Genomic DNA, 15,066 nt, shown 5'->3' with positions numbered 1-15,066 from the left:
CCTGCTTATATTAATGATTTGCTTAGCCTCACAGGACAAGAATAAATTTTGAGATCTTCTTCTGTTAGCTTGATGTCAGTCTTAAATGTCACCTTGAGATTCAGAGTGCAAAGGCGTTTTGTCTTTTGTTCATGTTCTTTTTTGTCTTTTTGTTGTTGTTGTTGTCATTGTTTTTAATCCTAAACCGAGGATAATTTTTCCATTGATCTTTAGAGAGAGCAGAAGGGAGGGAAGAGGGGGGGAGATAGATAGATAGGGAGAGACAAACATTAATGTGAGAGAGGAACTTCAACTGGGTGCCTCCTGCATGCACCTCAACTGGGACCAGGGTATTGAATCTGCAACTGAGGTACATGCCCTAGACTGGATTCGAACTTGAGACCATTTGGTCCACCAGCTGATGCTCTAAGCACTGTGCACGGTTTTTTTTTTGTTTTTGTTTTTGTTTTTGTTTTTGTTTTTGTTTTGAGATCAGTTAAGACATTAAAAAGAAAATTCTACAGAAGTGTGACAATAAAATATAAAATCTATGAAATGTAAATATTATTAAAATAATGTTCTTATATTATTGTTAAACTTACAAAATAAATGCTACATTACTGAGTGAAAAAATATTTTACTTGTTCTTATCTATGACAGTAAAACATATAATTTTATTTTAATGTATTTTTTGTAATTTTATTTTTGAAGTCTATCTTCCAAGATGCAATTTTTTAATATTCTAAAATATCTATGATAAATTTCATGAATGCTAAATTGCTTTTGTATCTTTTATAATCAATCAAAAATAGCCTTTTTAGATTTAGTGTTTAACTATGAAGACTGGGTTATGCTATGTGCATGTATTAGATAGCTTTGGATAATGATATAGGATTAATGCTAATCAATTGACTTTGTGGGAAGGAAATAACTGTTTTATGTGAGCATAAAGCATTAAAACATAATATAGAAAATTAACTGTTTATAGAGGCCTGGTGCACAAAATTCATGCACTGGAGGGGGGTGTCCCCCAGCCCAGCCTGCACCCTCTCCAATCTGGGACCCCTTGGGGGATGTCCAACTGCCAGATTGTGAGAGGGATGTCTGATCCCTGTGGGATCAGGCCTAAACCGGCAGTCAGACATCCCTCTCACAATCTGGGACTGCTGACTCCCAACCACTCACCTGCCTGCCTGCCTGATTGCCTCTAACTGCTTCTGCCTGCCAGCCTGATCAGCCCCTAACTACTGCCCTGCCAACATGATAGATGCCTAACTGTTCCCCTGCAGGTCTGATCCCCCCCAACTGCCCTCCCCTGCAGACCTGGTTCCCCCCAAGTACCCTCCCCTGCTGGCCCGGTCTCCCACAACTGCCCTCCCCTGCTGGCCATCTTGTGGTGGCCATCTTGTGCCTGCATGGGGTCGGCCATCTTGTGCGGGGATGTGATGGTCAATTTGCATATTACCTCTTTATTATATAGGGTATAGTCTTTAAAAGATATGAGTATTAATTCATAATATAGGTAAGGTAGTTTTTATATCCTAGTATATTCTGTAAAAGAAATCTTCTGTATCTATCACCTATTCACCTATTTATCTATTAGTTGGTTTTGTATCTCTGTCCTCTGACTTGTCTGTCATTTGCCATATTGGCATTTGATATTTGATAACTTACTATATATATAATCCTTTGTACATAAGATAAAGTACAAAAAAGTATCTTGAAAACTGAGATATATATATATATATATATATATATATATATATATATATATATATATATATATATATATGACATAGAACCATAATGTTATTACTGTTATTTTCTATGAAGGAAATTTTTGTATATGAAAGGGACCTGACTTTTTTAGAAGGTGTACTTCTCACTCCGTCATCTCTCTCAGAGCCAATATCTTTTTCTGTAGCTATGTAATGGTATTCCTCCTTGTAAATATGGCAAAAGAAAAACTTTTAATCTTCTATGATATGGTGAAAATAAAACAAAATATCCTTCCTAGGACATTTTAGGTGAGGTCCTTTGCTGATAGCTCCAATCAAAATATGAAAGGTGAAAGATAAACTGTTTATTTAGGGTCAATGATATTCTTAAACTGTATATAACAATAATGATAATGGTCCAAATATAAAATTTTTATTATTTGGAATTTGGCTTCAATTTTTTTTCATAATATGAATGACATGATTTGTCAAAAGTTGGTTTAATCATGTTTTACACAATTCATTGTACAATTTTATTACTTATTTTTACAAATAAATTATAGAGTATATGAGAAAAATATATTAAATATATCTAATACTTTGGAATTCATTATCACTGAGAAATTTATAATGAACCCACTTCATAATATGCTATATAAAGTACAAATGTATCATGTTGTTGATGTTGACTTAATGATGATATTGACAGCTTTATGACTAAATCCCTAAGAAGAATAAATACAGAAAATTAGATTTTTATCAGGTTTTTCCTTACTTTAAAATGCAACCCATGGATTCAGCTATACAATTAAGTTTTAAAATAGTGTTAACTGTAATACTTTAATAGTCAAACATTTTATTGAGTTCTAAAACTCTCCAATAAATTCTTAATTTAAATATTGTATATTTTATTTCTATAGCATCCATTTTTGTTAGAAGTTTTATTTTTTTAGGTTCTCCTTTCACTCACTTTGTCTATATATTCATATAATTTCTATTTTCTTTAATATACTTACAATATTTATTTTACATTTTTTGCTAATTTTAACTTCTGGGTTATATGTGGATCTTCTTCTATTGACTAATGTTCCCTCTTGACTATGGGTCACATTTTCGCCATAACTTTACATTTTATGCTAGGTAAAGCACTTAAATAACCATAGGGATTGCAATTAATAGCATTTTCCTTTAATGAGGGCATGTTCTTTCTGTTAGGAAGCTAGTACTTCATTTTAATCAGGAACTAAACTGGATTGAAGCTGACTGGTGAGTTGTAACTTCAGTTTCTATCCTCTTCTGACTTAAACTGCCTTGAGCTCTGGACCCAGAATGACTTTGGAATCTAAACATAAGGAGACTGTGGAGGTCCCTTTTGGCTTTCCATCTCAGTCTCAATATTCAAACTGCTGCCAACACAGCAGTCAACACTCCCCAGCTATTAGTAAAAGTTCCAGGGAGGAGTCAGTGGATCGCTGGAAAAAACTAGATCTGCATTTTTGGCTCTTAATGCTTCCAACCTGTCACCCAAACTGAAGAGGTAAAAGCCCCACTTTCTCTTTCCATAGAAGCAGATTCCTGTATCTATGGCATTGCCAACCTTGTATACATATATTGTGCTAGACTTGCCAAATGCCCCCTTGTGGCACAGATGTCTGCTTATCTAGGAAGGTTTTAGTTTTATTTGGAATTTAGCTGCTGTAGACTCCTTGTGTCAAGGCCTATCACATATCTATCTATCTATCTATCTATCTATCTATCTATCTATCTATATCTATCATCTATCATTATATATATATATATATATATATATATATAATTTTTAGTTTACTATTTTTTCTAATGATTACAATGGAAACAAAAATGTGTTGTGATAATTTATATCCTAACAAGAAGTAGAACTAATAGTATATTTTCAGTAGTTTTTTCCTGTTTTATATATTATGATGCAAATTCCTTGAGGACAATGATGCTAGTTTATTTTGCATTGGTGTTTATGGGGACATGTGAAGTCATTATCTAAAGTCTAGTTCCAAAATGATGGAAAATCTTGAAAAAAAATGATTCTAGGAGACTTCATTTTGCTTATGTAAGAAAATATGTGCTTCCATTCTTCTGTCAAATATCTTTTCCCTTGATCACCTCAATGCAGTCAAATGTACATGTTTTCATGTGTTTTAAATTTGATAGGCACAATTCTTTTATTGTTGTTTTATTTCATATTATGTGTTGTTGGTTAATATTTATGGTGACTCAAAAATCTAAAATTACTAATGTTGTCTCTACCCTGACCTTTCTATTATGTATTCCAATAAGTATATGATTTATCACTCTATCACTTCATCAGTAACTTTAAATATTTTTCACCATTTATTAACCAGGATGTGTCTTTGAGGTTCACTTGGGAGACTCAGAGTCTGATTTTACCATAGCCAGAGGACTGGAGGATGAAAAGGCTTAAAAAAATGTAGTTATCATTTATCGAGCAAGTCAACATATTTATTCATTAAGAACTTAGAAGTATGGCCGGAGCCGGTTTGGCTCAGTGGATAGAGCGTCGGCCTGTGGACTGAAGGGTCCCAGGTTCGATTCTGGTCAAGGGCATGTACCTGGGTTGCAGGCACATCCCCAGTGGGAGATGTGCAGGAGGCAGCTGATCGATGTTTCTCTCTCATCGATGTTTCTAACTCTCTATCTCTCTCCCTTCCTCTCTGTAAAAAATCAATAAAATATATTAAAAAAAAACAAACTTAGAAGTGTGAACTGTGTAGTCAACTAACTGAATTCACATCCTAATTCTTCAACTTACTAGTTATGTGATTTTAGAGATGTTACCTAACCACCTATGCCTCATTTTACCCTTCATAAAATTGGCATAATAAAATTATCCACACCACAGTGTTGTTGTAATTCTAATTAGTGTTCTGGGAATTAAGTGGAACTATGACTTAGCCAAAGTGTTACAAAAGTATTTTTGTTACTAATTTTATTAATGTTATGAGCCCCCTACTACCTAAATAGGTTATGAAGATAAATATGCATAAAAAATTTCCAATCTTTGCCCAGCTGGTATGGCTCAGTGGTTGAGTGTTGACCTATGAGCCAGGAAGCTGTGATTTGATTCCTGGTCAGGACACATGCCCAGGTTAGGGGCTCAATCCCCAGTAAGAGGTGTGCAGGAAGCAGTCAATCAATGGTTCTCTCTCATCATTGATGTTTCTATCTTTCTTTCCCTCTCCCCTCCTCTCTGAAATAAATTATATATATATCAGGCACTTAACTAATTTAATAAAGTTTCTCAAACTATATAAATATATCTAAAGTTCATATATTTTTTAGAAAGATTATTCTCAATAACTTCTCTATAAAAGTAAGTGTGATGGTTTAACCCATCTAACTTTACTACTATGAGGTGTTACCATGTAAGGACTACTCCAGTGAATCCGGTCACAATGCATTTCATGTGACTGGGATTGGGTGATATGGATTATTATTCTTTCTTCTCTGATTTGAGAAACCAAATGGAACAGAAGGAGAGTAGTGACTGATGGCCATTCTCTCAGTACATCCCTGTTTTTGTTTTTTTTTCTGGGCAAAGGGTGCCACATTGGAAGAGGTGGGAATATCAGTTCTAAAATCTGGTATATGGGGGTTGGGTGGCAGTCACCAAACTGGATTTCACCTCTACTTCCTTGTTTCTTCATCTGAAAAAGAGGATCCTGACCGATAATCGGAGATAACCTTATCAAGGGCCCAGGTAACTTTCTTAGAGATCTCATTCTTGTTCTATTCTCATGTTCAAAGCTGGCAACAATGACTGCATTGCTTTTTTGTCCCTATCTCAGGTGGCCCACCCACATTGTGAGTTCCTCTCACAAGCCCAGGCACCGTACAAAATGTGGCTGTTCTCACAGGCTTTTAAGACGTCAGGATCAACTCTCTGAAACTTATTGAACAAATGAATCTATAGGCTGTCCTTTTGATGGCTTTTCAGGATATCAGTGTTTTTTCATATTTTTCTTAAAGCATCAGTTTCTCAGCAAATCTCTCAACTGCCTCTTTTTCCAACTTATCATGTTTTTGAACTTGCCTCATGTCTTTGAGTCATCTTATTTATAAATGCAGAACTCAGAACACTATTTTCACCCATCTGGAGAAAAACATACCTATATAGCAAGACGGTAGGACATAAATTTCCTCTTTCATGTCTTACAAATTGAATTTATACCTATCAATGTAGGTTTATACATTTTAATCATCTTTAACAATATTTTATGGAGTGAGACAACATCAATCACATTTATAAAAATCCAAAGCAACTCTGGAATGTTTGTTGCATGTATATGGTACCTGGGAGTTATTTCTTATAATCTTTATTAGCTTTTATGCCGTGGGTGTCTTAGTAACTTGACATTCATTTTTGTTTACAGTTTGGTTTTAAAAAGAGATAATTAAATGGCTTTACTTATAAAACCACTGAGATTTAAAATGTTTAATATCAAGCATTTTAAAAGAAAAATAAGATGGTGTATTTGGCACTGATTTATAAAGAAATGCTTGTGACTTGAAATTTTTTAAAAAGTTACATAAAGTGTCTATTTACATCATTCTACCATTTTTGTTCTTGATTTGTTTGTATTCCATGACTATTATTATATAGTATTACTTCTTCTAATATATGTTCTTTATAAAATGTAAGCTTGCATGTCAAGCTTATAAAAAATAGTGAATTTTGTTTGGGAAATGCATTATTTCTGAAACATATGTAAACCTATAATATCACTCTTCTCATTGGGAGATAGACTTCCAAGAGAGTAAGCACAGACTCATGTACAACTTAGAAAGCCTATTTATATTCGCATAAACAGTGCCTTGGGGAAAGAAATTGCCCTGTCTGGCCCTGACCCGTTTGGCTCAGTGGATAGAGCATCGGCCTGCAGACTGAAGGGTCCCAGGTTCGATTCCGGCATGTACCTAGGTTGTGGGCACATCCCCGGTGCAGGCTGTGCAGGAGGCAGCTGACCGATGTTTCTAACTCTCTATTCCTCTCCCTTTCTCTCTGTAAAAAATAAAATAAAAAAAATATAAATATATATATATAAAAGAAATTGCCCTGTATGGCCTAAGTTCAACATTAAGTTCATTTCATAAAGCAGCATGAATAAAGCTTCAACTCTTAATGAAATAAATGTGCCCTTTGAGGCGGTATAGGCTCATCTGTCACTTGTTGCTCACCCAAACACTTGAAAGGTTGAAAATATTCCATCCCAAATTCGATACATTAAAAAAAACTGGTCTCCAGAATAAAGTCAGTGGAACATTTGATTCATCCTGTTGGCCTAATGAAAATGCAAATCCTTGCGTTCATTCCAGATCTAGCGAGTCAAATGTCAGTGAGTGGGGGCCCTGGAATTTGCATTTCATTCAGCTCCCCAGGTTCTTCATATTCCTTCTGAAGATGGAGGTTTGACACACTTCTTTGGTTTCTTTGCCCTCCGAAATAACATTTTAGCTTAAAAGTGTTTTTAAATACCGGGTAGATGTGATTTTGGATGAAAATGACGGGAAATTGCTCTATATATGGTATCTTGGGTATTTAGGAACTAGGAACTTACATATATGGAATGTTTACCTGCTGAATGCTTTATACATATTATTTAATATATTCCTAACCACAAACTTTTTGGGATAGTTATTATTATATCAGTTTATGATGAAAGAACAGTCTCATGGATGTTAAATAATTTTACCAGAGTTACACAGGTAATAACTGGAAAAAAATTAAATCTAGTTTCATCAAACCTGATATCTTTTCCCACTATATCAGGCTGCTGGCTTGGGGGTTGGGATGGTAAGTGGAGCAGAGGAAGCAAATACTTTTTGGTAACAAACATTCTAGATAAGAAGCATTTTCTCTCTTGGTTAATAAAGCAAACTAGTAAGGAAGAAATTCTTATACCAACTTCACAGATGAGACAAAAAGAGTTTAAGTAACTTGCTGATAAACACACACATGTATTCCTATATTTATTTACATATTAAATGGCTACAAGGATTAGACATGAGTTTGAACAAAGCATACCTCATATCTGCCTTCATAGAGTTCACAGACTAGTGTAAGAATCACGTAGGCAAATTGGCCTATACCATAATTTGTGAAAAATGCTACAAAAGTGAAAATAACAGGAGAGATCTAATTTAGATTTGGGACTCACAGAGGGCTATCCAGAGAAGTGATATTTAAGCTAAGATATAAAATATAAATAAAATTAACAAAGTAAAAAGTAAGAGGAAAAGCATTCCAGGTAGAGGGAATGTCATGTGGAAAGTCTATGAGACATAAAAAGACCTTGTTTCTTTAGGAATTGAAGGAAGGAGAGGTACAACATAATGTTGGAACCAGTGACCAAATCATTGAAGCCTTTGGTGGCAAAATGAGATTCTTGGCAATTCTTCTATGTTAAAACATAAATGGAGAAAGAGAAAGAGAAAGTCCAATTTACATTTTAATATATCATTCTGGGTGTTCAGTAGATAGACCATCTTGGCTATGGACTAGTTAAAATAAAAATATAGATAAGACTAATTGAAAGTGGCAACAGAAGTGTAGATATGGAGATTATTTTAAAAATAAATTTGGATTTAGAATTGTCTGAGCTTCCTACTGGATGAGGGGAAGATATAACTATAAAGTTATATTGAAAATGATTTCTAATTTTCTGTCTTTAGCAACTGGATGAAGAGAAAATGGAGGTCCGTATGCTAAGAAAAGGAACATAATAAAGAAGCAGGTTGAAATACAGAGGGGAGGACTTGGATGAAAATATATAGGAAAACATGTACTTTAAGGCAGGTGATGGTGCAAAAGGGAAGAGGTTTTATTCAGGTGCTGGGACCTAGGAGAATGGGGGACTTCCTTCTTAAAGACCAATGCTCAAGTTCAGCATTGTCACAGAGGTAGGGAGGGGGAGGACTTTTATTTTTTTCTATCCCATTATCTTGCTAGCTTTTGGGGTGCTTAGGCACTATCCATTAATCTTTCTAGCTTTTGCCATGCTCAGTGTAAGAGCCTCCCCCATAACCATCTTGGCCCATCAGGGAGAATCCCAGCACTCTGAACTACCTGTCTACAGTAACAACAGTAAAGGAAATATTAAAGTTTTTAAGAAGATAGGCATATGTGAAGGACCTTTGAAAGAAGAAGGAACATTTTTTTGTTCTAATAGAAGAGAATAAAAAATGATGATGGTGATAAAGATAACACTATTTTTGCTGTATGCTAAACTCTTTTCTGATATATATGTGTGTGCTATTATCACATTGTATGAATATATTATGTTATACTAACTAAATTAATGTATTAATCTTCATAATCTTTGTAAGATTTGTATTGTTATCACCATTTCATAGATAGGCAAAAATTATAAGCTTGCCTAGGTCCCACAGCTGGTAAAGATGAAATGGGATTAGACTCAGGGCCTAAGCTTAGATCTGCAGACTTACTGGTAGAAAGATGAGTCCCTTCCTGTCTGATTCCATCTTCCTATGTGGTGCATAAGGCAAGCTCATCTACTGAAGAATGCAGGGATGGTGGTGGTGAAGGAGATTAGGGGAGATTTAAAAACATAGCCCTAGCTGGTTTGACTCAATGGATAGAGCATCAGACTGCGGACTGAAGGGTCTGGGATCCATTGGAATCAAGGGCACATGCCGGGTTGCGGGCTGGATCCCCAGTAGGGGGCGTGCAGGAGGCAGCCGGTCAATGATCATCTTTCATCATTGATGTTTCTATCTCTCTTTCTCCTTCTCCCTTTCTCTCTGAAATTAATAAAAGTATATTTAAAAAACATATTAAGCCCTAACCAGTTTGGCTCAGTGGATAGAGCATCAGCCTGCGGACTGAAGGGTCCCAGGTTTGATTCTGGTCAAGGGCAGTACCTTGATTGCAGGCACATCCCCAGTAGTGTGCAAGAGGCAGCTGATCGATGTTTCTCTCTCATCGATGTTTCTAACTCTCTATCCCTCTCTCTTCCTCTCTGTAAAAAATCAATAAAATATATAAAAAAATTAAAAAATATATATTTAAAAAAACATTAAATAGTGGGTAGAGACAATGGGAGAGTACAGTTACAGGAGCATGGTGGGATTTTCATGAGGTGGTAAGTACTCATTTGAGTTGTATGAGAACAAATTTATAGTGATACCAGTCTGCCTGTATGAATCCAGGTAAAGGAAAGTGGGTAATTGAGTTCATTCAGGGCTAGAGTGTTTTTATTTATATTTTGTTTTTGCAAGGAAGTTGAAGATATCTGCAAATATATAACAGATCCAGAGTGTAAACAAATCTATTTACATTCTGTCCACTTCCACTGTATTGCCACCAGGAACTATTGCAGTTAGTATAAGTAAGCAAAAAATTAACAATGGTACATCAAACTGTGATTATGTAAGATTAAAACTGGAAGAAAAAAGGTGTTTAAAGGGAGGGAACAAAAAAACGCTACATAGCTAGTTACCTGTAATATAATAATATGCCCTGACTAGGGAAGTACTAAAGATTCTTCTAATTTACAATAGTATGTTCTGTCTGTTACCTCCATTTGGAGAATCTTCCAGGATTGCTAGTAATATTATGCCCAGGCACATTGCTGAGATTTTCTGTATTTTTCCCAAACCATAACTTTTGAAGAAAAATACATGTTCCCTACAATTTTTCTATATTTCTTTTAATCTTTGTTTCCTTAAGACCATTTCCCATATCTAGTTTATCCTTTTTAATGAACACTAGCAAAATTACAATTTCATGGAAATTGATGTTGATTAAAATAGATTTTCTACCATTTACATAGTAAAGACATGATACATAATTGCTCATAAAATTTAAGCTGCAATGGTTTGTAAATTGATTCCTTTAAGAGAAATGTGCTGTTTTAAGGTCACTATTTCATGCATGCATCATTCATTACCCATGGTGACACTATATTTCCTACTCAAAGCTATCTCAAAGCCAGAAACAAATAAAGAACTAGGCCTAAGCTGCTGAAAAATGTGGTTTATTAGCATTTTTACAGATTCTTGCAAGTAAAGTTGCACTAAATACATCCATATGGGAATGGTGTTGAATAGATAATCTTCTCTGCAAATCTTTCATTGTAGGAGCAAGGATTATCAATTTCACAGTTACAGACAATGTTAAATTTATTTTATTCCAATCTCTTATACAAATATTTATTTTTGAGTTTTATGCAAAAACAGCTACCATATATTGCATGCAATCATTGGTTCATGCCTATATTTTAATTACAAAGTAGAATCAGAAATCAATATTTTGGAAAGAATCTACCTAGTAAGTACTAGAAAATATTCACATATCAAAATTCATTGTGATGAAAAATAGTATATTTTAATTGAAATCCACATGCATCTATCAAAAGCAGTGGCTATAATTTATAAATCTAAAATAGGTTGACAAATACATGTTATGAAAATTAAGAGCTTTTTCATGTCAGTTGACTTTGACAGAGACTTATCAGGTGAGGGCAGGAGCTCAGTCAGTATTGGTTGGACTCTATAGCTGAACCCCAGATCAGTTTCATGGGATCAAGGCGAACTTACAGAATGGGCCGTTTCAAGATGATTAGTGGAATTCCAGCAAGTACAGTAGAGCAAAAACCAAAAAGTAAGGTGCCAGCAAGTCACAGTGGTATGGAATAGCTCCACTACTGGATAAAAGTCAGACCTTAGTAACTCATTTACTCAATAAATATACAGTACATGCCTACCTTGTGCCAGGCAACCTTGTAGACATTTGAGCTAGAACAACAACAACATTCATGGCAACATGGACCTCACATTCTAGTGAAGGGGAGAGACAATAACTAATAAACACAATAAGCCTGGCTGGTGTTGCTCAGTGGTTGAGTGTCAACCCATGAAGCAGGAGGTCACAATTTGATTCCTGGTCAGAGCACATGCTGGGTTGCAGGCTGGATCCCCAGTGTGGGGCAGGGAGGAGTCAGCGGATTAATGATTCTCTCTCACCATTGATGTTTCTATCTTTCTCCCTTCCACTTTCTGAAATCAATAAAACATATTAAAAACATATTAATAATAGACATATAAATAATTAGCTGTTCTGGAAAAAACTTGAATAAAACAAAGCAAGACAAGAGGAATTGGAGCTGTGGATTGTGGAACTGGTTGCAATTTTAAGTAGGATGATCAACACAGGTGTAAAAGAGAAGGTGTACCACCTCCTTCATTGTAAACACTTGCAGAAGGTCAGAGAATTAGCCATGTAGATATTTGAAGGAAGAGAAGGCTGAAAGGCGCACCGCCCGCCTCTCCGGGCGGTGCGGGGGGAGGAGTCTGACCGCCTGGCTCTGAAATCCCTCCGCGCCCGCCGTGGGGCCTGGCCTCCCCGGAGCGGTCGAGTCTCCGGACCGGCTGCATGGTGGCTGGCGGCGGGCCGAGGGGTGGGGGCCTGGCGGCGACCGACCACAGGGGAGGTCATGGGGGCGGAAGGCCTCACCGCCTCGCTCTTTCCTCCCTTCCCCCGTGGTCGGCTCCCCGCTTGCCCGCGCTGAGGCCGAGGGTCCATGCGGCCCTCGGGGCCCGGTCGGGGGGGACCGGGGCCTGCGTGGGCCGACCGCTGGGCCCCATGTGGGGGGCCATCCTGCCTTGTGGCGGGTTCGAGCGGCAATAGCAGGAGCCAGACGGGGACTGCGCCCTCCATCTTGCCTTGGGGTCTCCATCTTGGGACAGGACCGTGTGCACCCTCCATCTTGCCTTGGGTCCTCCATTTTGGGATGGGGCCATGTGCTTCCTCACGGGAAGAAGCCGCTGCTAGCCACACCCAGGATTTCTCTGAATTAACCAATGGTGATCAAGGGAAGTGCACGCCATCACTATGACCACATCCTGTACCGACTCGCGCCTGGCCAATCAGCTGGGCCCACAGTGCCCTCTCCTGCCCTCACTCCACCCCCCTTTAAAACCCCCTGTCCCATCAGGCCTCTCTCTCGGCCACTGGACTTTCCGCTGTGTCGATGGGTCTGGTGAACGGGGAGCGCAGGCCGGCTTGCATAATAAAGGACTCTTTGCTTTTGCATCGGACTGACTGGCTCCCTGGGGGTCTTGGGAACTTTGAAATCTGGGCACAACATTTTGGGGGCTCGTCCGGGATTCCCAGGACCATCGAGGGACCCGCAATCCGAAGAGTCTGACTGACCGCGGCAGGGGTAGGTGTGTTGTTTGTTTTGTTTGTTGTGTGTTTTGTTCAGTGTGAGCTCATTTCTGGAATCTGTAATTGCCTGAGAGGGTCTAGGTGGAAGCACCTCAAAAGACCACAGGCCGGGGGGAGTTGGAAGACGTTCCGCCCCCCCAGGAGGGATGGATATGCCCCTCAGAGGGATGGATATGCCCCTCGCGGAAAGCAGGTCGCTCCTGCTAGCTAGTTTGGTATAAGGCCATTGTCTAGCGTTCGGGTTTGGCTTCCATGGAATTGGAAGCCTGTTTTGGTTCTGCTTCCATGGCGTTGGAAGACTGTATTTTCAGGCCCGTTTGTTGTTTGTGTTTGTGTCTTTTTGGTTTTATTTTGTGGACTCACTGGACGGACATTATGGGACAGACTCAAACTACCCCTTTAAGCATTATGGTCGATCATTTCAGAGAGGTAAGGGAAAGAGCCAGGGACCTCAGTGCAGAGGTTCGGAAAGACCGGTGGCAGACTTTTTGTTCCAGGGAGTGGCCAACTTTGGACGTTGGGTGGCCGCCGGAGGGGACTTTTGACCTCCCCACCATCCGCCGAGTCAGGGATGTCGTCTCCCGACTTAGGGGGGGACATCCTGGTCAGCTTTCTTACATTGTTACTTGGCAGGACCTCGTGGAAGACCCGCCATCTTGGCTCAGGCCCTTCCTACCTCCACGTCCTCCCGGGCCGAAGCCCATTCTTGCTTTGCAGAGAACGGAAAAGGAGGAGAAAAGGAAGACTCTCACCCAGCCTTCGGCCCCTCCCCTCCCTATCCTGCAGGGGGGGACTGAAGAAGAACTAATCTTTCCTCCCCCATATAGCCCATGGAGGGACGATCCTTCCACGCCAGGAGCGGCTGGGGGCGGGGTTCTGGGAGTGGCTGGGGGCGGGGTTCTGGGAGTGGCTGGGGGCGGGGTTCCGGGAGTGGCCTCGGTAGGAGGCCCGCCTCTCACCCGGCAAAGGGCTCAGCGGGAACTGTCTGCTGCAGCACCTGACTCCACTATCAAGACCCTGCCCTTACGGGCCGCTGGACCCCCGGATGCGGATGGCAACCAACCGTATCATTATTGGCCTTTTTCAACATCCGATCTCTATAACTGGAAGGCACAAAACCCCAAGTTTTCTGAGAAACCAGGGGGACTTATTGACTTGCTAGATTCTGTTCTTTTCACCCATCAGCCCACATGGGACGACTGTCAGCAGCTTTTACAGGTTCTGTTCACGATGGAAGAGAGAGAAAGGATCCTCAATGAGGCCCGGAAAGTGGTTCCAGGCGTGGATGGAAACCCAACTGCCAACCAGGTCCAGATAGATGTCTCTTTTCCCTTAACTAGGCCTGAATGGGATTTCAACACGGCAGAAGGTAAGGAGAGGCTTTCGGTCTATCGTCAGACCCTAATGAGAGGTCTCAGAATGGCTGCTAGAAAGCCAACTAATTTGGCCAAGGTGGGGAATGTTCAGCAGGAAAGGGATGAGTCTCCAGCTGCCTTTTTAGAACGGATCATGGAGGCTTACCGTACCTACACCCCCATGAATCCAGAAGCTCCTGAAAACAAGGCAGCTGTGATCATAAGCTTTGTAAACCAGTCGGCCGCGGATATTAAAAGGAAACTACAAAAAGTAGATAGGTTGGGAGAGAAGAGTTTACAGGATTTACTGGCAGTGGCAGAGAAGGTGTACAATAACCGAGAGTCTCCAGAAGACAGGCAAGCTCGCGTCGTGGCTGCCTCTAGCAGTAGGCAAGCTCGGGACCTGGCTAGGGTCCTGCTGGCTACGACCATGGACTTCCCCAAGGAGCGAGACCGTCGCTTCCGACAGCTTGCAAGCAATAAAGGAAGAGGTAAGCAGACCACCCAAGAGGGGAGGCGGGGGCTACGGAAGAATCAATGTAAGTTTTGCATGGACATAGGACACTGGGCTCGAGAGTGTCCGAAGAAGGCCGGTGAGAAGGGAGACAGGACTGACCGAGTCAAGGTCTTAGAGCTGGGTGAACTGAGTGATTAGGGGAGTCAGGGTTCGGACCCCCTCCCCGAGCCCAGGATAACTCTCAGAGTGGAGGGGACTCCTGTTAACTTCCTTGTTGACACCGGGGCACAACATTCGGTCCTCCGTACCCCGCAA

At 39.7% G+C, this 15,066-nt stretch overlaps 1 pseudogene; it reads right to left on the bottom strand.

Annotated features, from left to right (window-relative positions):
* Positions 1-5,056: 5,056 nt before the first annotated feature.
* On the bottom strand, positions 5,057-5,789 carry LOC132226567 (protein BTG3-like; annotated as a pseudogene).
* Between the last annotated feature and the right edge of the window lie 9,277 nt (positions 5,790-15,066).

The sequence above is a fragment of the Myotis daubentonii genome, chromosome 2 (assembly GCF_963259705.1).
Source record: "Myotis daubentonii chromosome 2, mMyoDau2.1, whole genome shotgun sequence".
NCBI lineage: Eukaryota > Metazoa > Chordata > Mammalia > Chiroptera > Vespertilionidae > Myotis > Myotis daubentonii.
The sequence above is the reverse complement of the archived record's forward strand: the minus strand, read 5'-3'. Positions and strand labels throughout refer to the sequence as shown.